This window comes from Mastigoproctus giganteus, chromosome 9, assembly GCF_048544385.1.
Source record: "Mastigoproctus giganteus isolate SK-2022 chromosome 9, ASM4854438v1, whole genome shotgun sequence".
Classification (NCBI taxonomy): Eukaryota; Metazoa; Arthropoda; class Arachnida; order Uropygi; family Thelyphonidae; genus Mastigoproctus; species Mastigoproctus giganteus.
The window spans coordinates 195,398,925-195,422,611 of record NC_143583.1 but is presented as its reverse complement, the minus strand read 5'-3'; the positions used below and the strand labels follow the sequence as shown (position 1 = coordinate 195,422,611).

The 23,687-nt window shown below is 39.6% G+C and overlaps 1 protein-coding gene across 4 annotated transcripts in view; it reads left to right on the top strand.

Annotated features, from left to right (window-relative positions):
- Positions 1–23,687, top strand: part of LOC150080999 (uncharacterized) — a 342,313-nt gene that overhangs the window by 135,346 nt on the left and 183,280 nt on the right. The gene's annotated exons all lie outside the window — the stretch shown is intronic.

Sequence of the window (23,687 nt, the reverse complement as noted above, 5' to 3'; positions counted from 1 at the left end):
CCGCTCCTGCCTCTACGTGTCGGGGCTGGAAGCCTGGGAGGAGAAATTCACTCTCCCGGGACTAAAAGGAGCAACTATGGACAACACAAAACAGTCCTACTATGGATCTCTTGATCCAGATTCAATTAGACATGACGACCATGATAATTTGAATAAATCCCATGCTAAGAGACAAAAAAAAAGAAGGGACAGATTTTTCTGCTCCTCTCTTCTTAATATTACATTCCTCCAAAGACCAACCATTGAGTAAACTCTCCCCATTTTTGATTCAGAAATGTCTCAAAAATGTGGCTGGGCCTCCAAAAATGGTTCGGCGACTAAGATCTGGAGACCTATTAGTGGAGATGAGTAAATACAGACATGCTGAAAGGCTCTTGAAAATGTCTACCTTTGGTGGAATTCCCACAAAGGTTACCCCACATGCTACCTTGAACTCCTCTAAAGGGGTAATATCTGAATGGGATCTTCTGAATGTATCAGAGGATGAACTTGTCTCTGAATTAAGCAATCAAAATGTAGTCCAGGCAAAAAGAATTATCATCAAAAAAGATGGAGAGCCTGTCCCTACACGAACAGTCATATTGACATTTAAGTCACCAAATCTCCCCAGAACTATAAAAGCTGGATATCTCAGATGCCATGTTCGACCGTACATTCCCAACCCAGTTCGGTGCTTTAAGTGCCAAAAATTCGGTCATTTGCAAACTGTGTGCAGAGGTATAGTAACTTGTGCTTCTTGTGGTTCAAAAGAACACACACATACGGACTGTAATAATGAAACCCAAAACTGTCCTAACTGCTAGGGAAATCATTCTGCCTTCTCTAAGGACTGTATCCAATGGAAAAGAGAGAAGAACATTCAGAGATATAAAATAGAGAATAAAGTGTCATATCAAGAGGCAAAGAAACACTTTGCAATCCCTACTAAATCATCTACATACGCTTCAGTTACTCAACAGCTACGCACAATATCAACTCAGACTGACTGCTCCGTCCCTCCAAATATCTCTATATCTGGTTGGGCGAAATCATTACTTACTTCATTAAAAGAACAATCTCCCTCCAAATATGCAACCCAAGAAGTAAATACTCCGGTAACAATACCTCCAGATAAGAATCCCAATCAGAAACCAAAAGTACAAACTAAGAGCTCTGAAAGAACTGATACGCACACATTCAGATCTGATACCATGGACACTGATGAAAAAGCGGATGAAGATGACACATTTCTTGAAATTCATCCAGAAGGTGACATTGATACAAGCAGACCAGTCTTCTCAAAGAAGGATAAAGGAAAAATTGACAGGCGTAAGCAAACTACCTCACGGAAGTTAACAGACACTAGCTAAAACCAAACAATGGATACAATTATTCAATGGAATTGTTGTGGGCTCCGTGCTAACTTTGACGATTTTTACGATCTCCTATCTGAATACAAGCCTGTTGCAGTATGCATTCAAGAAACAAATCTTACAAATGCAATACAGGTGACCCCCGCTTAACGCTGATCATTCGTTCCCGAAAAACAGAGCGCTAAGTGAATCCGCGCTAAGCGAGCGCCGCTTTCCCATAAGGTAACATATGTATTTATGAGCTGCGGTCAGTGCCATAGGATATTTCCTAATGAATAATAAACAGTAATGAAAAGATGCACAAATGTTGGTCAAAATATTTAATATTCAAATATTTGCACATATAAAATATTCTGCATTGCATACGTATAATTATGTGGTAACTACTTGCGTATCAAAAGTAAATTTAAAATTCCAATTAAAATAATGAATTTAATTTAATTGATGAATTTAATCATGAAAAATGTGTGCATTTTGAGTTGAACTTTGGCCCTTTTCCAAATAAACTAAAAGGGGTATTAATTTTAAATCCCCCGCAGCGTTAAAACCAACAATAAAGTCAACCGATCCTTCACCGCTTTGAAACCTGGCATGTTTTTTTCTTCTTTCAATATGAAACTTCTTTTAGGCATTCGTTTCCACAAAAGTCCTGCTTCAGCTATGTTAAAAACTTGTTGAGAAGTATAACACATAATACCCCTCTTCAATAATTTTAACAAAAGTTCTTTTTTTAAAGTTTCGGCTCCTTGATCTGCACTTGTGGCTTCTCCCTGGATTTTAAATCTATTCAACCAGCCCTTACCAGTTTTAAATGGTTCCACTTTTTTTTTTTTTTTTTTAGGCGAGTTTTCTTCAGATCATCATATTGGCTAATCTCTTTCTCTCTCTTTTTAATATTTAACTTAACTGAATTCTGCATTGGAATATTATCTTCAATAAAATTAGTCTTTCCATTTCAATCCTAATAGCCGGCCTAGTCCTAGTTGCTTGCAGTGGAACAGCTATCTTTCCCGCTGCAAAAATTAATTCTTTATTTTTTTTATAATTGTTCTTACAGTTAAAGTTGCAAGTCCTAAATTATGGCACACATCCGTTTGTCGTTGACCAGAATCGATTCGCTTCAAAACGTCTAATTTACTTTTCAAATTCAGTCTTTTTCTGACATTTATAGTCTTCGTACTGCGCCCAGACGTTGTTGCTTTTTCATTCCTATCAGTCATTATTAGCTCTTCGAATATGTAACTGCGTTGGTTGAATTAATTACGATACAATGTTCAAGTAAACTTTCCGTTACGCACGATGTCTAATACTCTACTGAGTGATGACTAGACTTCAGATAAATGCATATAACGCAAATATTACAAGCAATATATTTGATCATTTTTTAAAATGTTGATCGCGGAACTACGTGACAAGTCACTGTATTGAAATTAAATTAGCGTGCAAGAAAATTTTACTGAGCGTGGGAAAATTTCTCAAGTCGGCGTGGGAAACGTTTTAATGCTGTTTTGCTATTCATTTTCAAGCTATCAACTCCATTAAATGAAACGATTTCGTTAATATGTCAAAAATGTAATCTGTAAAAGAGCGTTATAGTGATCTGTGACAGCGTTATAGTCAGATACGGGTTATAATATAAGAACAGCGTTATAGCGAATCAGCGTAAAGCGAACCGCGTTATAACGGGGGCCTGCTGTATCTATGAAAATTACAATATGTATAGAAAAGATAGAAACTCATCTAATTTAGCTCATGGAGGAGTAGCACTCATAGTGAACTCTTCGGTGCCCTCTAGACCTATCCCCCTGCAAACATCTTTAGAGGCTATTGCCGTCCGTGTCACCTTCGGAATCACAATAACATTAGTTTCTTTGTATCTATCACCAAATCATACATACACCTTTGCTGATTTAGATAATTTAGTAATGAAAATACCTGCTCCCTTTTGTATGTTCTGTAACCAAGTCACAAAGGAGATTAGGCAGGCAAAGGCAGATTACGAAAAATCCTTGGCAAAGGATGCAAAGAAAAACAGAAAAGAGTTCTTTACATATTTGAACTCGAGAAGGAAAGGGATGAATCATATTGGTCCACTAGATATTGATGGTTCAACAGTTGAGGATCCTGCTCAGGTGGCTAACAATCTAAACGAGTATTTTGCATCTACATTCATGCATGAGGAGTTATTCAGGAAGGAGAATGATGTAGGTAAAGTAAACATTGGCAGTGAGCTGGATGATTTCGTAATAACTGAGAGGAAAGTGGAGGAGAGATTGTTGAGGATAAACATAAAAAAGGCACCTGGGGTGGATGGGATCTATCCAGTTATATTAAAGGAGGCAGCAAAGGAAGTATGCAAACCCCTAGCCATAATTATGAGAGCTTCTTTGGACTCAGGGGAGGTACCCATAGACTGGAGATGTGCAAATGTAACCCCAATTCACAAAGGAGGATCAAAGGCTGACACAAGTAATTATAGACCTGTTAGTTTAACTTCTGTTCCAGGTAAATTAATGGAGGCACTGGTTAAAGAAGCACTGCAGGATCATCTAGACAAGAATTCAGTTATAGCTCAGACGCAGCATGGTTTTGTTAAGGGCAGGTCTTGCCTGACCAATTTGATTGGATACTATGATGTAGTCACAAAAGAACTGGATGCAGGGAATAACTTTGATATTATATATTTGGATCTTAGAAAGGCTTTTGATACTGTTGCACATGGAAGACTGCTGCACAAATTGGAGCAGTGTGGCATTGGAGGCAAATTGCTGCTATGGATAAGGGGTTGGTTGAGTGGCAGAAGACAGAGAGTGGTAATCAATGGACACTGCTCATCGTGGACTAATGTTATTAGTGGAGTTCCTCAAGGTTCAGTGTTGGGTCCGTTGTTGTTTTTGGTGTTTATGAATGATATTGATGATGGGATATCAAGTTTAATGTCCAAGTTTGCAGATGATACAAAGGTTGGCAGGGTCGTTAAGGACACTCTGACGCTATGCTGCTGCAACAGGATCTGGAAAGGTTGAACAGATGGGCTGAGAGGTGGCAAATGAAGTTTAACATTGACAAATGTAAAGTACTACATATGGGAAACAATAACCCCAGAGCAACGTATCAACTCTGCGGTACTACACTGACAGTGGTGGAGAATGAAAAGGACCTGGGGGTAATTGTGCAGGCAGATATGAAGTTCTCTGAGCAGTGCAGACGAGCTGCAAGAGTAGCTCATGGTGTGTTGTCAATGATATACAGGAATTTTTCTAGCAGGGATAAGGAGGTGATTATTCCCTTGTATAAGGCAATGGTTAGGCCACATCTTGAGTACTGTATACAGGTCTGGAGGCCTCATTTCAAGAAGGATGTAGAACTGCTGGAACGGGTATAGAGAAGGGCAACAAGATTAGTGAATGGAACAAAGGGTTGCTGTTATGAAGAAAGGCTTAAGTTTTGCAAATTACAGAGTCTGGAGACTAGGCACCGGCGAGGTGATCTGATAGAGGTGTATAAGGCTTTGAATGGTTTGAGCATGCTCAATGCCAATGGGATTCTTCATCTTGCTCAGAATAATCACCTCAGAGGGCATAAATTCAAATTGAGGAAGGACGGATGTCGGATAGATGTGCGGAAATTTGCCTTTGGCCAGCGGGTGGTTGGTTGGTGGAACCAACTTCCATCACTTGTTGTAGAAGTTGATAGCCTAAACAAATTTAAAGCTCAACTGGACAGGTATTTGGAACGAACAGATGGGTGAAATGGGAGTGGGGTTTTTTTTTTTTTTTTGGCTGATGCTGAATAAGCTTGCTTTCTTGCATCATATGCCTCTACTAATGCTAATGCTATTATGGGTGACTGGAATGCCCATCACCCGCTATGGGGTTCTCAACATCTTGACTCCAGAGGACAGATAATTGAAAAAATTTTAGATAAACATAACCGGACAATTTTAAACACAGGTGCTCACACATACGTGCATTTATCATCTGGCTCAACTTCTGCTATTGATCTTTCAATATGCTCTCCAGTGATATTTCCTTTCATAGACTGGACCGTTACTAATAACCCTCGCGGGAGCGATCACTTTCCTATCATCTGTACTTTCTGTATAAGTTCTACCCCTCAGAGTAACATTAGGACAACCTGGAAATTTGCTAAGGCTAACTGGATTAAATACCAAGAAATAGCTCACTTAGATACTGTCTTCATAGCAACCCACACAATTGACTCTGCAGTAAGCTACATTACAGATACAATAATGAAAGCATCCGAGACTGCTATACCAAAATCATCATCCAAAATCCGGCTTCATCCAAAAATGTGGTGGAACGAAGCATGCAACAGTGCTAAAAAAGAAAGGAACAAATATTGGAATATTTTTCGAAAACATCCAACCACATCTAACCTCCTACAGTTTAAGAGAGTTAGAGCTAAAGCTCGTCATATAAGACGGGAGAGTAAAAAAGAAGCATGGGCGCATTATGCCTCCACCATAAACAGATCCATGGAAACTTCTACAATATGGAAAAAAATCAAAAGAATTAATGGTAAATACTCGCAGACAACTTCTCCTATTCTACTTGTAAAAGTGAAAGAAATCTCTGAACCTACAGAAATTGCCAATGCCTTAGGTACTACGTTTGAAACGCTTTCAGCTGTTGCCACATATGAACCTGCATTTCAATTGCTAAAATCCCAGACAGAAAAATACAAACTAAATTTTAATACTGTCATCCTTCATTCTTATAATCTGCCTCTGACCATGAATGAATTGCGTAATGCACTTGCACGAGTGAAAAACAGTGCTCCAGGTCCTGACGGGATTTATTACACCATGATCTGTCATCTAAGTGTAAGTAAAGTAAAGTAAAGTGCAGCCATTATCAACCCACTGCAGGATGGAAGCCTCCTCAACAATTCATGCTGAGGGAAATGGACCATAATCTGCCACGCTGGTCCAGTGCGGGTTGGCAGATCAACTGTATTCAGCAGTCAGGGGCTTGAATCCCGGTCTACTCAAAGAGCGTGTGCTACTGCACTCTCGCTCTTGCCCACTCGGCTACGGAGGCCGTCATCTAAGTGAGGGATCATTAACTGTACTCTTACAACTGTATAACAGAATTTTCTTAGAGGAGTATTACCCCGCTAGCTGGTGCCATTCTTATGTGCTAGCCTTCCCGAAACCAGGGAAAGACCATCCCAAAAATTACTGTCCTATTTCTCTAACCAGTTGTCTGGGAAAAACATTGGAAAAAATAATTAACGCCAGACTGACATGGTTATTAGAGACTCAAAACATTTTAAGCCCAAGTCAGTATGGTTTCCGGAGAAAAAGATGTACGCTTGATCTCATTATCAAGGCCGAAACAAATATCCGGAATGCGTTCTTGAGAAATGAACACCTAGTTATGGTATGTGTTGACATCGAAAAGGCCTTTGATACAACTTGGCGATATGGGATCCTTCAGGACTTGCATAAATTTGGACTTCGGGGTCATCTCCCAAAATTTATTAAGAACTTTCTAGGCAATGGATCCTTTCAAGTCCGATTCCACTCTTCATTATCTCGAACATATGTACAAGAAGAGGGAGTTCCCCAAGGATCAGTGTTGAGCGCCACACTCTTTGCCATTAGGATTGATTCTATTACCAAGTGCATACCTAACACAGTTGACGCATACTTGTACGCTGACGATCTTGCCATGTCATGTCATTCTCAAAATATGAGACTTATTGAAAGACAACTACAAGGCACCATTAACAAAATAGTCTCTTGGGCCAAAAATAATGGATATCGGCTTTCTAAACCAAAAACGACTGCTGTACACTTCTGTCACAAACGTTCTTTACATCCGGATTCAGACCTTCAGTTGGATTCGCATTGTATTACTTTCCAACCTAGTATTAGATTTCTTGGTGTAATATTTGATAAAAAATTAAACTTCCTGGAACATATAAAACACATTCGTACAAGTTGTCTTAGAAAACTAAATCTTCTCAGAGTAATTTCTTCTATGTCATGGGGTGCAGACCGTTACGTGCTGTTACATCTATACCGCTCACTGATCAGATCCCGGTTAGACTATGGGTCTCCTGCATATGACTCAGCCAGGCCAAGTGTATTGAAATGGCTTGACCCTGTACATCACAGTGCATTAAGAGTTGCACTGGGGGCTTTTCGCACATCACCAATCTTAAGCCTGTATACCGAAGCCTATGAACCACCGTTACACCTTAGGCGGGAAACTCTACTACTAAATTATGCAGCCAAAATTAGCAGTCTCCCACATCATCCCATGTGGCAATGCCTATTCACGCCAAAATGGAGAGAAATCTATCAAACTAAATGGCGTTACAACAAACCATCTGGCATTAGGCTTGAAGCTTTGATCACAAGCTGGGGCCTGAAGTTTTCTAACACCCTCCAGGATACTAGCATGGAAACGCAGCCATGGCTTTCCATGGCTCCAGTAAATATCGATAGACATTTTCAGCAATGGGGAAAGAATAACTTCTCCGATATCAACATTAGACAAATACATATGGCTCACTCTACAGAGTTTAGCAGCTTCATTCAGCTATACACAGATGGATCCAAAACTGGTAATAAAATTGGCACAGCTGTAGTACTACCAAATGCCACCATCTCCAGACAGCTCCCACCAGAATGCAGTACTTGTACCTCAGAGTTATATGGTATTCTACTAGCCCTGGAGAATATAAAAGAAGCCTTGTACGCTAAATCCATCATTTATACGGATTCGTTGAGTGCTGTTAATGCTCTACAGTGTAAATCCTTCCCTAGTCATCCTCTGATACAGAAAATTTTAGCACAGTTATTAGCACTTCTTCGTGGATGTGGACAGCTCATAATATTTTGCTGGATCCCTGGACACGTTGGAATCGTAGGAAACGAGCAGGCAGATTTAGCTGCTAAAATTGTTACAAATGTGATACCATCAAATTTCAGGACTCCTTATATTGATCAAAAGTCCTTTAACAAACAGACATATAAAGAAGTGTGGACACGCTTGTGGAAAGATCAGATAAATAATAAACTTTTTGAAATCAAGAGAGAACCTAAACTGTGGCAATCCAGCCTGAGATGAAACAGAAAGGAAGAAACTATTTTAGCCAGATTACGCATTGGTCATACTTTCCTCACTCAAAGCTACCTACTAACAAACAGTGACCCTCCACAATGCAGAAATTGTTTATGCCCACTAACAGTAAAGCATATCATCATAGAATGCCCGCAATATCAAAAAGAACGAAAAACAGCTTTTTCCTCTAATTTTCATAATTACAATCATTTAACACTGCAGTGTGTCCTAGGAGATCGAGAGAACATAGATGACATTTTTCTTTTTCTAAAATTTATTAATAAATATCACCTTATCTGAACTGCTATCTCCTGTAAGAAAAACGAAGGAAATATCAGGCAGTAATTAGTGCATTATAGCCTAAGTTGCTGATGCACCAATAAATCTAACAACAAACAAAACAAAAACAAACAATACTCTCCAGGCACTGCAATTTGCAGAACTTAAGCCTTTCTTGGTAAGAGCACCCCTTTGTTGCCCTTCTTTGTTTTCGTTCTAGCAACTCTACATCCTTCCTAAAATGAGGCCTTCTGACCGGTACACAGTACTCTAGATGTGGCCTGACCATTGCTTTATATAATGGGATAATCACCTCCCTGTCCCGACTAGCAAAATTCATTCCTATATATCATTGACAAGACTACATGACCTACCCTTGCAGCCTGTCTGCACTGCTCAGCAAACTTCATATAGTTCGCTGAGCAGTGTAGTACCACACGATTGGTACATTTCTCTTCAGTTATTGCTACCCATATGCAGTACTTTGCATTTGTCAATGTTAAACTTCAGTTGCCACTTCTCAGTCCATTCGCCCAACTTATCTAGATCCAGTTGTAGTAGCATACTGTCTTTACTGTCATTAACAACTATGCCAACCTTTGTATCATCTGCAAACTTGGACATTAAACCTGATATACCTTCATCAATATCATTGATAAATATACAAAACAACAATGGGCCAAACATCAAACCCTGGGGAACTAAACTAATAACATTTGTCCACGAAGAGCAGTGTCCATTGATTACCACTCTCTGTCTTCTCCCACTCAACCATCCCTTTATCCATTGCAGCAACTTACCCTTAATGCCATATCTCTCCAATTTGTGCAGCAGTCTTCCATGTGCAACAGTATCAAAAGCTTTCCTGAAATCCAAGTATATGATATCAAAATTATTTTTGGCATTCAGCTCCTTTGTAACCACATCATAGTATCCAATCAAAATGGTCAGACAAGTCCTCCCTTTAACAAACCCATGCTGTGTCTTAACTATTACTGCAGTCTTGTCTAGATGATCCTGCAATGCTTCTTTAACCAGTGATTCCGTTATTTTCCCCAGAATGCAAGTTAAGTAACAGGTCTATAGTTACTTGTGTCACCTTTTGAACCCGCTTTGTGAATTGGTGATACATTTTCACACCTCCAGTCCATAGGGACCTCCCTTGAGTCCAAGGAAGCTCTCATAATTATGGCTAAAGGTTTGCTTACTTCCTTTGCTGCCTCCTTTAATATAACTGGATAGATTCCATCCACCCCAGGTGCCTTTTTTTTTTGTTTAACTTCAACAATTTTTACTCCACTTTGCTCTTGGCACCTCCATGGCCATGTGGGCAGGAGCAGCAGTGCGTAGCACACGCTTCTTGATCAGACCGGGGTTCGAGCCCGTGACCACCAAATATGGAGGATGCGGAAAGGTAAGGAAATGACCACCGCATATCCCCAGAGCAATATGGCCTTAGTTGCTAATGCTCCTAAAAACCAAATAACAACAACCACTTTGCTCTCAGTTATTACAAAATCACTTAGCTCCCTGTTAGAGTTTGATTAACTTCTGGCACTCCCTTCATTGAATAACTCCTCATAACTCATCATCATCTGGTAGAACGCCGAGATATTTAACCTGGGGAGTGTACTGTATGGATTGATTCCTGTTTTTGATAACAGGTTTATGATTGAGTTTACCTTTAATCAACATTTGTGATGTTTGTTGCAATTGAGACCTGTAATATGTGAATTCCTGACCAACTGAGAGATTCCTCAAAACAACATCTGCAGTTTCTTCTAATTTCCTCCTCAAATTCCCACTGATCAGAATCGTCAGGTCATCAGTGTAGGCAACCAAGTGTGTGTCATTGAACCTTTTGTTGAGCCAGGAATCAAATACTAGAGTCTACTGCAGGGGACCAAGAATTTACCCTTGTGGGAATCCTCTTGTCACTTGTCTTGAGACTTTATTTGTTCTACTTCTTACAACAATGGTGCGATCTGAAAAGTAACTACCAAATAGCTTATAGATAGGATCAGACATCTGTGCCTCCCGGAACCTCTCCAAGGCACTCTGCCACCAGAGGGTGTCAAAGGCCCCTTTAAAGTCCAAAAGAGACCTAAAAGATATTTTGTGTCAGTTTCTTGTCTAATAGTTAAAGAGTTGGGAGACTGTATCTTTAGTGTAAAACCATATTTGTTTTAAGAAGACAGTCCCTCTGCAGAGTAAGCCATCATGAGCCGACTAGCTAAGACCTTTTCTAGGACCTTGTCCTAGAAAAGGTCTTAGCTAACGATGGATCATCAGCAGACTTGTCTTGGTTTTTTAACAAGACCTTCAGGACTGCCTTTCTCCACTCTCTCAGAAAGGTGCCTTGTTTAAGGCAAGAGTTGAACAATATTACAGTAGAATCAGGAACCAACTTCCAAGTTCTTTTAACCACTTCTACCTCAATGGCTTCGAACCCTAGGCATTTTCTCGAATGTATAGATCGAATTCTGCTCAATTTGTTCCTTGTTAAAAGGAGGTTGCTCTGGTTTGCCTACATAACCAGAGTTATTAAGCTTGATATTAATTTATTCCTGCATTTGGGTTGTTCCGTTGTCTTGATGGATTATCACATCCAAAATCCTATTCATAGTGGTGTTCCATGTTAGTGTATCAAAGTTATCTGCATTTTTTAACAGAGGTAAAGACTTCCCCTGGTGAGAGTTTGTTATTAATGAGCTTATACACCAGTCCCCAGGGATCACTATTTCCCTGCGAACTGACCAAGCTTTCCCACGAGGCCATTTTATGTTTTTAGATCTCCTGATTGTACTGTTCTCTCACCTGTTTATATCTATTAGGCAATACTAGTATGTGCAAGGTAGTTTGGGTTCTGCTCCGCTTGACTCTCTGATATTCTCACCTGAATCGTCTAGTGAGAGATTTCAAATCAGATAGAACAGTCGACCACCAGGGAACATGATAAGGTTTCCTCTTGTGATAAGGGATGGATTCATCACAGGCCTGCAGTATCTTATCTTGTAAGAAATTGACTTGAACATCAGTATTGACGGATTCCATGTAATTTAATTGTTCCAAAGAAAGCAGATCCTTAATTGAACTATCAAAAATTTGCCATTTGGCAGTTCTGGTATGGTGTCTTAGAACATCCGAGTTACCCGTCCTGTTGCGAGTAGTGTTGTCTTCCAAGGTAAAAGTTATGGCATTATGGTTACTAGTTGACCAGTTAGTATGAACTTGCCATTCCCCAAGTTTAGGGGCAATAGTAGACGTTGCCAAAGAGATGTCTATATATGACTGACCATGGGAAGTCACACATGTCAGTGGATGACCAGCAGCGTTCAGGATCTTCAGACAATAAGACAATATCAGCTCCTTCATTAATTCTCCTTTCTCGATATTCTGAGCACCGTTCCTTAAAACTGACTCTGCATTGGCATCTATCATCAAAATGACGTACTTATCTCTAAGAGCCTGTAACAAAGTATCCAAATAATCTATAAAAGGTTGGATAGGATCCTGATGCTGTCAATACTGACAATACAGTGACACAACATAAAATTAACCAAAGTGTCCTTCAAGACAGACACAAACTGCATGTTTCAAACTCAAGCTCGCTATCCTACTAACAGTCAAAGTTGGATTAGTCACAACGATCGCAGCCCAGATCCATCTTCTGCTGTTCCCCCCCTGTACCAACAATGTCTGGATCAGACTGTGCCACTCTAAATCTCATTGGTGGAACTTGCAAGATACAGTATGCATGGTCCATGGAGATGCTGGTCAAAACATCAAAGGCAGATATTGTTGGGATATCAGAGACATGGTGTCACACAGATATAAGGAATACAGAATTGGAATTTGGGGAGTACAATGTGTATAGGAAGGGGAGGAGGGGTTATGCTGTTAGTTAAGAAATCTATAAAATCTAAGGAAGTGCATCCAGTTGACATGGATGGACAATGCACTGTTGAGCCAGTTTGGTGTGACATAAGCACTTGGAAAGCAAAATTTGGAGTAGGAGTGTGTTAGAGGCCTAATGACTCTAAGTATAATGAACAGCTGTACAGAGAAATGGAGTGGGCTAGTAAATCAGATTGGAAGATTTTAATTTCCCAGATATATAATGGAAGATTATAATATTCTTATATTATATTATTATATTATATTATTATAATATAAGATTATTATAATTCTCTTATAATGGAAGATTTTAATTTCCCAGATATTGACTGGAACTTGTGGGTTGATCACTCACACTAGCAAGGCTTTTGTGGATTTATTGGATGATTGTTTCAAGAGGCAACCACAGGTAGTAACACTCTTGATCTGATTATCAGCAGCAATTCTTCATGCATTAACAATCTACAGATAAAGGAACCACTAGGCATCAGTGATCACAGGGTGCTGATGTAGAATTTACTCAAAGATGTAACTTATATCGGGAATAAGCAGAAAGGTTTTTGCTTTCGTAAAAGTTACCACAGTGGCCTCAGCCAGTTTTTAAATTCTATACAGTGGGACCAACAGCAAATTCTAAATGGGAAGCATTCAAAGAATTAATCTTGGACGCTACTGGGTCTCAGTGACAGTGTTCTTTGAGAGTTTTTAAATTCTATAGAGTGGAACCAACTGATGATGTTATCAACAGCAAATTCTAATGGGAAACATTCAAAGAATTAATCTTGGAAACTACTAGCCTTTTCATACCAACTAAGAAATATTGTTCAGGGTTGAGACTTAAATGGATGTCATATGAACTAATGAGACTTTTAGCAGAGAAGAAAAATGCATGTGGTGAATATAAACTATCAGGGGATACAGAAGCCTATGGTAGATATAAGCTGGTCTCTAATCAAGGCACACAGGAGGGTAGAGAGGAAAGGCAGATTATAAGAAATCCTTGGCAAAAGATGCAAAGAAAAACAGCAAACAGTTGTTTACTTATGTAAACTCTAGAAGGAAAGGGATGAATCATATTGGTCCCCTTGATATTGATGGTTCAACTGTTGGTGATCCTGCTCAAGTAGCTGACAAACTGAATGAGTATTTTGCCTCTACATTCACAAGTGAAGAGCTATTCAGGAAGGGGAATAAAAGAAGTTTATCAAACTCTGGCAGGAATTTAAATGATTTTTTTTTTTTTTTTTTTTTTTAATGAAAACCGCAAACACGAGAGGTATTAGAACCTATAATACTTAGTACCGTACTTGGGTTGGAGGTTGAGAAGACGAAAGAAGATATTTGTTGACATTGGACTTGAACTTCTGTAGACTAATTTTCAGGAAATACGTATGAAGGAAGGTTGTTCCAGAAAACGGCAGTTGAATAAATAAACGAAGAAGTTGAAAAGTTGGTTCTGTGAGTTTAAAGTTTGACAGTAAATGGCTGGTGGCGGCACGTGTTCGAACTGTTTGAAATAGAGAAGGATTATAGAAGCCACTTCAGAAGAACACTGCCCATTGAAGTATCTCTAGAAAAGGCATGCAGCAGAAACAGTACATCTATGAGACAGATAGTGGAGAGACTCTGTTGGAGAGGAGTCATTAATTAACCTAACTGCTCTCATCTGAATGGAATCTAGAAGCCTGAGAGAGATTTTGGGGGCACCGCCCCAGATGTGGAAACAATATTCCATGGTAAGGCGGATTTGTGATTTGTACTGCGTGAACAGCTGTTTGGAAGAAAAGTAACAGCGAGAGCAAAAGAGAAAACCAAGTTTTTTAGATGCAGAAGAAGCAATATTTGTAATGTGCTTGTGCCAAGAGAGATTAGAAGTCAGGGTAATCCCCAAAAGAGATATATCATTTTGCCTAGAAATCGGATTGCCACCAAAGAATCCTTTTTGTGAGAGATAGACAAGACTGAGTTTTAGAAGGATTGAAATCAACTAAGTTGTCTTTGCCCCACTGGAAAATTACCTGCATATTGGCATTTAAGGAATTGGTAGTGGATATTCGAGAAGTTGAAGCTGATTGAGCACGGCAAAGTTTCTCAAAATGGAAAGTGACATGCAATGTGCTATCATCGGCAAAACTATGGATAGAATTTTCAGTCGATGGAAGAAGGTCATTAATATACAAGAGGAAAAGAGTGGGGGAAAGAACTGAACTTTGGGGGACACTAGCATTAGTGGAGAAGTTAGAAGACAGAGAGCCATCTATCATCACCCTCAGTTAGCAATCAGAGAGAAAACTGGATAGCCAATTTAAAAAAAAAACAGCTGCAAACCATAAGATGGAAGCTTGTTTAGAAGATCTTTATGCCAAACACAATCGAAAGCCTTTGAGATGTCAAAAGCAACTGCTTGTGTTTCACCAAACTTTTCTATTGAATTTGTCCATAAATGGGTAACATAAGCCAGAATATCACCAGTGGATCGACAGTGACAAAATCCATACTGCGATCGTTGATCAGATGGAAGGTTTCTAGGTAGTTTAAGAGTTGGCGGTAATTGATTTCTCCATTACTGTAGAAAGAGTAGAAAACAATTGCAATGGGACTATAATTGGATGGGAGGGATTTGTCACCCTTTTTAGGAACTGTCTGGATATGAGCAAATTTCTAAACAGAAGGAAAACACCTTTGGAATAAGAAAGTGAAAAAAGCAGCAAAAAACAGGAGTAAGTTCAGGAGCACAGGTTTTGAGAACAAGTGGAGAAATACCATCAGGACCTGGAGCTTTCTTAGCAACGAGATTCATCAAAATCCTTCTGACATCCTTTTGATGGAAGACCACAGCAGGCACTGAATGGAGCTTGTTGGGAATGGTGGGAGGTGTTTTACCAATATCATTAATACAAGAGTTGGAAGAAAAATGAGATGCTAGCAGGTCAGCCTTATCCTTGGCTGAAGTGAGAACAGAACCATCTGGTTTTGACGAGAGGTGGAAGCTGAGATGGGCAAAGTTGCGACCAATGCCTTTGGCAAGAGACCAGAATGCTCAGCTACCATTAGGGCAAGAAGCAAGTTTACTACCCTTAGCCTGTTCAAAATCTAGTTTGGACTGAATAATGACTGCTTTACAATTATTGCGAGCTTTAGTGTAGGCAGAAAATGAAACTGAAGAATTGGAAATAAGCCAATTACGATATGCAACATTCTTCTCTTGAACAGCCTTAGCACATTTATTCAAAAACCAAGGTCTACCCCAGGGGCTCACATCTGGTGACTATGGATATCATCATTCTTCTCTTTCATAGCATTTGTTTTTGGCTGGTGCACCTCAGGCTTCCTTGCACCATATGGCTAATAATAATAATAATAAAGGACGAGATTTTAAAGTGGAGTGTGGAATAAAGGATTCCATTCCTACAAGAATAATTTCACCGACACGATCTGAGCAAACGTTGACATCAGAAGTTGTGAAACAGTAATCCGACCAAGGAAAAGAAATCTCGCAGGTCATCCCATTTTGCATTCTTGTAATGCCAAACAATACGAGGTTGGGAATAGCCATGAGATAAAGGCTCCATTGGAGAAGAGACAATCACCAAGTTGTGATCTGAGGTGCCTAAAGGACCACTCACTTTGACCATGTACTTAGAAGGGTTGTTTGTGAGAAAAAGTTCAAGTGTGTTGGCTGTATGTTTAGGATTGTCCGGTAGTTTTGTAGGTAAATGAACAATCTATGCAAGGTCATTAGTAATTGCAAAAGCCTCAGAATCTCGACCAGCTGTGTCAGTGTGACTAGAAAACAGAAGTCAGCTGGAGTTGTGAACATTAAAATCACCAAGGAAAATTATCTCACCGTTAGAAAAGTTGGACTGGAGAAAGTCAAGTTACAAAGAGAGGAAGTCATAGAGCTCCAAGTGATTAATGGAGTTGGGAGAACAGTAAAGACAACAGATGAATTTTACACAATGAAGTAGAGAGATTTTAAGCCTGAGAAGATAGAAAAGAGTAGATTCCAAATTACCAAGTTACTGACAGGGAATATCGGACCGGACATATGTACAAGTATCACCTTTGAGGTGAAAGGAATCATGCAGCGAATAATTTGGGCATGAGATGAGCAGTAGTTGAATCAACCAATAACTGAGATTCTGTCAGAAAAAGTACATGGGGTTTGGCAGACTGCAAGTGGAAATGGACATCGTTGAGATTAGAATTGAGACCATGTATATTTGTGAAATGAATTAGGAAGTGCTTGGGAGGTTTAAGCCTTTTTGTAGATAAGCTTACTCTATTAGTTTGACAATTCATGGTGTATTCAATAGTAAGAAAAAGTGGGGAGGACATGCTGTATGAAGTAATGAAATATTTGAATATGTCGTACATATGGTAACTATATACCCAGATCCTTGGCATAACATAGCATACACACTACTCGGACTCCCTCCAGTCACTATTTGGCAGAGTAGAGGTAGTAGCAAGATTATACACTAACTGATCCAGAAGTCTCCTAAAGAGTTACCAATAGGTTCGGTCTGGTGTACTAACTAGCGGCTGGCCTGCGAACCCCGTTTTAGAGCTGTACCATGAAATGTAAGGAAGATTTGATCTCGCCATGATGTTCATCATATCCTCAAAAGTCATCAGTCATACTGCATGATGGAAGAGATGGGGAAGGGTTGATTGGAACTTAGCTCTGGAGACTAAACATGGGTTCCACCACTTTAAGCCTCCAATAAGCAAAGTAGTGGTATTGCACTAGTTGATGAGCGTCGTCTACCACCTAGTATTGTCTGGTAACACAGAGGGGTGACTTTCCTCCATGTGGTATTGGCACCACAACTCGACCCTGCTTACATTGGTTCACACCTGGGTGGTCACCCACAGTGTGCTTGTGCATGGAGGTTATACTCAGAATTACTAACAGTCCCACCATTCTGAAGGTGCAAGCAGAGGATTTGGCTGTCACAGACTGTCCAGTCTTCGCCGAAATTGGTTCCACTTGACTTGAATGTAACCCGATTATCAGTTCCATCAGTGTTTTAGACTCCCAGGTAGCAAGTACTGCTTGTTGGTCATATCTGAGAGAATGTCTGTGACAACCTCAAGGATTTTGTAATAACTGAGAACAAAGTGGAGGAGAAATTGTTAAAGTTAAACAGAAGAAAAGCACCTGAGGTGGATTGGATCTATCCAGTTATATTGAAGGAGGCAACAAAGGAATTAAACAAACCAATAGCCATAATTATGAGGGCTTCCTTGCACTCCGTTGAGGTCCCCACGGACTGGAGATGTGCAAATGTATCCCCAGTTCACAAAGGGTGACATGATTAATTACATACTTGTTAGTTTAACTTCTGGTCCTGGGAAATTAATGGAGGCACAGCATGGTTTGTTAAAGGGAAGTCTTGTGTGTCCAGTTTGATTGGATACTGTGATGTGGTCACAAGGGAACTGGATGCAAAAACTAATTTTGATATCATATACTTGGATGTCAAGAAAGCTTTTTATACTTTTGCACAAAGACTACTGTACAAATTGTAACAGTATGCATTAAGGGCAGATTGCTGCAATGGATAAAGGAATGGTTGGGTGGGAGAAGACAGAGAGTGGTAATCAGTGGGCACTGCGGTTCGTCGAATAATGTTATTAGTGGAATCCCCCAGGGTTCAGTGCTGGGCTCACTGTTGTTTTGTGTATTTTTCGATGGTATCGATGAAGGTATATCAGACTTAATGTCTAAGCCTGCAGGTGATACAAATGTTGGTGGGGTTGTTAATGACAGTAAAGACAGTTTGCTACTGCAACTGGATCTAGAAAAGTTAAGCAGATGGGCTGAGAAGTGGCCACTGAAGTTTAACATTGACAATTCCAAAGTTCTGCACATGGGTAGTAGTAATCCAGAGTAACATATCAACTGTGTGGTATAACACTCAGGGTAGTGGAGAATGAAAAAGACCTGGGGATAATTGTGCAGTCCGATATGAAGTTTTGTGAGCAGTGCAGACACGCTGCAAGAGTAGCTTGTGGTGTCTTGTCAATGATATACTGTAATTTTGCTAGTAAGGATAAGGAAGTGATTATCCCTTTGTATAAGGCAATTGTCAGGCTTCACCTTGAGTACTACATACAGATATCTGGAGGCCTCATTTTAGGAAGGATATAGAGTTACTAGGATGAGTACCGAGAAGGGCAACAGGATTGTTGTGTGGAACGAAGGAGTGTTCTTACCAAGAAAAGCTTAAGTTCTGCAAATTACATCCTCTGGAAACTAAGCACCTGTGAGGTAATCTGATTAAGGTGTATAAGGCCTTGAATGGTTTGAGTAAGCTCAATGCTGATGGAATTCTTCCTCTTGCCCAGATTAATCGGCTAAGGGGACAAAAATTCAAAATGAAGAAAGACAGTTGTAGAATAGATGTGCGGAAATTTTTAGCTTAAATCCAATAGTAAAATTTTGTCTTCTTGATGCCTGCCATTGATTAGGGCTTAAATGTATAACTGGGATTCACTTGTTATTCCAACAACAGACTGGTAATTAGTGAAAAGTGAGCTGTATTACCACTTTCGACTTCTAAGACACAGGGCAATTTTTTAAAGAGAAAAAGTGGTAATTCACTAGCTGTTCCATGGCGCATTTTCACTACAGTTCCACCACTTATCAATATATTGGCTTAAGAAACGTACATATTGCTTATGTAAACATTCAATACAATGAGTCATTTGGATGAAATGTATATGGAATGAGAGGGAAGCTAATGAATAACCTTCAACCCCCTTTAGAATTTCTCTCCACTATAGCATGTCATCAGGATATTGTTGAACAGTAATCAGCTATGTTATAGGTTAGGTAGGATTGCTTAGGTTAGGAACCTGTGAAAGTTCAAAGAAGAATTGGACGGGAATAATTACTGTTGCTGAGTGGAACATGATGGGAAGAACCCCCCCCCCCAGTGCACAAACAAAAGCATTGTTTACTTGCAGTGTTTGTCCCTATCAATGTATTATTCTATTAGTGATTCTAAATAATACAGTAAACTTTAAAATCTGGTAGAGGTGCCTCATTTTAATATTTTCTAAAATTTAAAGAGGTATATGTAGTGATTGAGCAGTTTTAGAAAAGCAGTTTTTCTAGTGATTGAGCAGTTTTAGAAAAGCAGTTTTTCAGTGATTATTAAGGACTTGCACTGAAATTATCAGAACAAACAAATGTCAGAATATCAGTGAATGTGCTCAGAGAAAATATACTTTCATAATGGAGAATAAGAAAAATTAACTATTCTTCTTCTTGAGAAATGGGTGCCTCCGTAGCCAGGTGGGAAGGAGCAGCAGTGTGTAGCACACGCTTCTTGATTAGACCTGGGTTCGAGCCTGTCACCACCAAATACGGAGGATGTGGAAAGGTCAGGGAATGACCACCACATATCCCGGAGCAATATGGCCTTAGTTGTTAATGCTCCTAAAAAAAAAAAAAAAACAAATAACAAACAAAATAACAATAACAATCTTGAGAAATACTTATTAAAACAAGGTAGTGTTTATCATTTTGCATGATATTTTGTTTTTAGTAGCGTACTGTGGGGAAATTCATTCAATTTCTCCACGGTACAGTGTATGTGCAAATAATAACAACAGTTGCTAAGTGGTTTTTTTTTTTTTTTTTTGTTGTTGCTATCATTATAACTGTAGCCGAGAAAAAACAACAGGCAGCTCATGACTGCTCATTAAGCATTCTTGCCTTGCTGCTAATGCACCAATAAAATCATGTGCCATGCCTTACCATATCATATAACTTTCTTTTCCATTGCATTTGTTTGGATTGGTGGGAAACCAAGGGAGTGACTTTGAGCCACCTATTATTTTCCTTCCCTTTAATCATGTACTGATGAAGTTTATGACTAAAGCAGGGAGGGAAAAACAAACTTTGGCTATATTTTCACTTTGCCAGATGAACAGAATGTGTGGTTCCAACAGATTTTGAATCAAATTAAAGCAAAAAACGTATCTCAAAATTATATTACATTCTGGTATTTGACTTTTTTGTCTAGAATGTCTTTGTGTTTGAATTAACAATTGTGTATTAATTAATAAAGGTGGGAAAAAAACTTGGCTATATGGAATTAAATCTGTTTAGTTATTAACAGGTTTAAATCACTGTTCATGAAAGAGATATAAGGGATGCAGAACTGCAAATTGCGGAGTACAACGTCTACAGAAAGGATAGACAGGATAGGAAGGGGGGAGGGGTTATGCTATTAGTTAAGAAACACATAAAAACCAAGGAAGTGAAGCCAGTCGACATCGCTGGACAGTGCAGTGTTGAGTCAGTTTGGTGTGACATAAGCATTGGGAGATCAAAATTGAGAGTAGGAGTGTGCTATAGGCCTAATGACTCTGATGAGTATAATAAGAAACTGTACAGGGAAATAGAGTGGGCCAGTAAATCAGAGAGTCTTATAATGGGAGACTTTAATTTCCCAGATATTGACTGGAATTTGTGGGTTGGTCACTCACACACTAGCAAGGCTTTTGTGGATTTATTGGATGATTGTTTTCTAGATCAGCATGTTCGGGAGGCAACTAGAGGGAGTAATACTCTTGATTTGATTATCAGCAGTGATTCTTCATGCATTAAGAATCTGCAGATAAATGAACCACTAGGTGGCAGTGATCACAGTGTGCTGAAGTGGGATTTACTCAAAGAGGTAACTACCATTAGGGGTAAAGGGAAGGGTTATTGCTTCCGTAAAGGCGACTACGATGGACTGAGACAGTATTTAAATTCTATACAGTGGGACCAACTGATGATGTTACCAACAGCAAATTCAAAATGGGAAGCATTCAAAGAACTTATCTTGGAAGCTACTAGGCTTTACATACCAACTAAGAAATATTGTTCAAGGTTTAGGCCAAAATGGATGTCAGATGAAATAATGAGGCATATGGCAGGGAAGAAAAATGCATGGGATACTTACAAATTAACACATGACACAGAAGCCTATGATAGATATAAGTTGATATGCAAGCAAGTTACAAAGGAGGTTAGGCAGGCGAAGGCAGATTACGAGAAATCCTTGGCAAGGGATGCAAAGAAAAACAGCAAAGAGTTCTTTACTTATGTAAACTCTAGAAGGAAGGGGATGAATCAGATTGGTCCACTTGATATTGATGGGTCAACTGTTGATGATCCTGCTCAGGTAGCTAACAAACTAAACGAATATTTTGCATCGACATTCGCACATGAGGAGTTATTCAGCGAGGGGAATGCCAGAGGTGTATTCAACTCTAGCAGTAAGCTACAGAATCTTGAAATAACTGGGAGTAAAGTGGAGGAGAAACTGTTGAAGATAAACACAAGAAAGGCACCCGGGGTGGATGGGATCTATCCAGTTATATTGAAGGAGGCAGCAAAGGAAGTAAGCAAACCCTTAGCCATAATTATGAGAGCTTCCTTGGATTCAGGGGAGGTACCCATAGACTGGAGATGTGCAAATGTGACCCCAATTCACAAGGAGGATCAAAGGCTGACACAAGTAATTATAGACCTGTGAGCTTAACTTCTGTTCCAGGAAAATTAATGGAGGCACTGGTTAAAGAAGCACTGCAAGATCATTTAGACAAGACTTCAGTTATAGCTCGGACACAGCATGGTTTTGTTAAGGGGAAGTCTTGCCTGACCAATTTGATTGGATACTATGATGCAGTCACAAAAGAACTGGATGCAGGGAATAGCTTTGATATTATGTACTTGGATCTTAGAAAGGCTTTTGATACTGTTGCACATGGAAGACTGCTACACAAATTGGAGCAGTGTGACATTGGAGGCAAATTGCTTCTATGGATAAAGGGGTGGTTGAGGGGGAGAAGACAGAGAGTGGTAATCAATGGACACTGCTCATCGTGGACTAATGTTATTAGTGGAGTCCCTCAGGGCTCAGTGTTGGGTCCATTATTGTTTTCTGTATTTATAAATGATATTGATGATGGTATATCAAGCTTAATGTCCAAGTTTGCAGACGATGCAAAGGTTGGCAGGGTTGTCAAGGACACTACTGACACTATGCTACTGCAACAGGATCTGGAAAGGTTGAGCAGTTGGGCTGAGAGGTGGCAAATGAAATTTAACATTGACAAATGTAAAGTGCTACACATGGGAAACAGCAACCCCAGAGCAACGTATCAACTCTGTGGTACTACACTGACAGTGGTAGAGAATAAAAGGACTTGGGGGTGGTTGTGCAGGCAGATATGAAGTTCTCTGAGCAGTGCAAACGGGCTTCAAGAGTAGCTCATGGAGTATTGTCAATGATATATAGGAATTTTTCTAGCAGGGATAAGGAGGTGATTATTCCCTTGTATAAGGCAATGGTCAGGCCACACCTAGAGTACTGTATACAGGCCTGGAGGCCTCATTTCAAGAAGGACGTAGAGCTGCTGAAATGGGTACAGAGAAGGGCAACAAGATTAGTGAATGGAACAAAGGGGTGCTCTTACGAAGAAAGGCTTAAGTTTTGCAAATTACAGTGTCTGGAGACTAGGCACCAGCGAGGTGATCTGATAGAGGTGTATAAAGCCTTGAATGGTTTGAGCATGCTCAATGCTGATGGGATTCTTCCTCCAGCTCAGAAAAATCACCTGAGAGGGCATGAATTCAAATTGAGGAAAGACAGATGTAGGATAGACGTGCGGAAATTTGCCTTTAGCCAGAGGGTGGTTGGTTGGTGGAACAGACTTCCATCCCTTGTAGTGGAGGTTGATAGCCTAAATAAGTTTAAGACTCAGCTGGACAGGTATTTTGAACGAACAGAGGGGTGAAGTGGAAGTGGTTTTTTTTTTTTTTTTTTTTTTATTTTTTGGCTGATGCTGCATAAGCTTGCTTTCTTGCATCAAATGCCTCTACTAATGCTAATACTAATGCTAATGCTAAGAGATTAACCATAAATTTAGTGAAACATATTCTTCCAGCTGTAACCACACTGGGCATTTTTTTAAGGCCACAAATGTGCATTATGGCCTTAGTTGCCTGTAGAACATTAAAAATGCAATCAAATCAAGTTCACAAGAGCAGTTC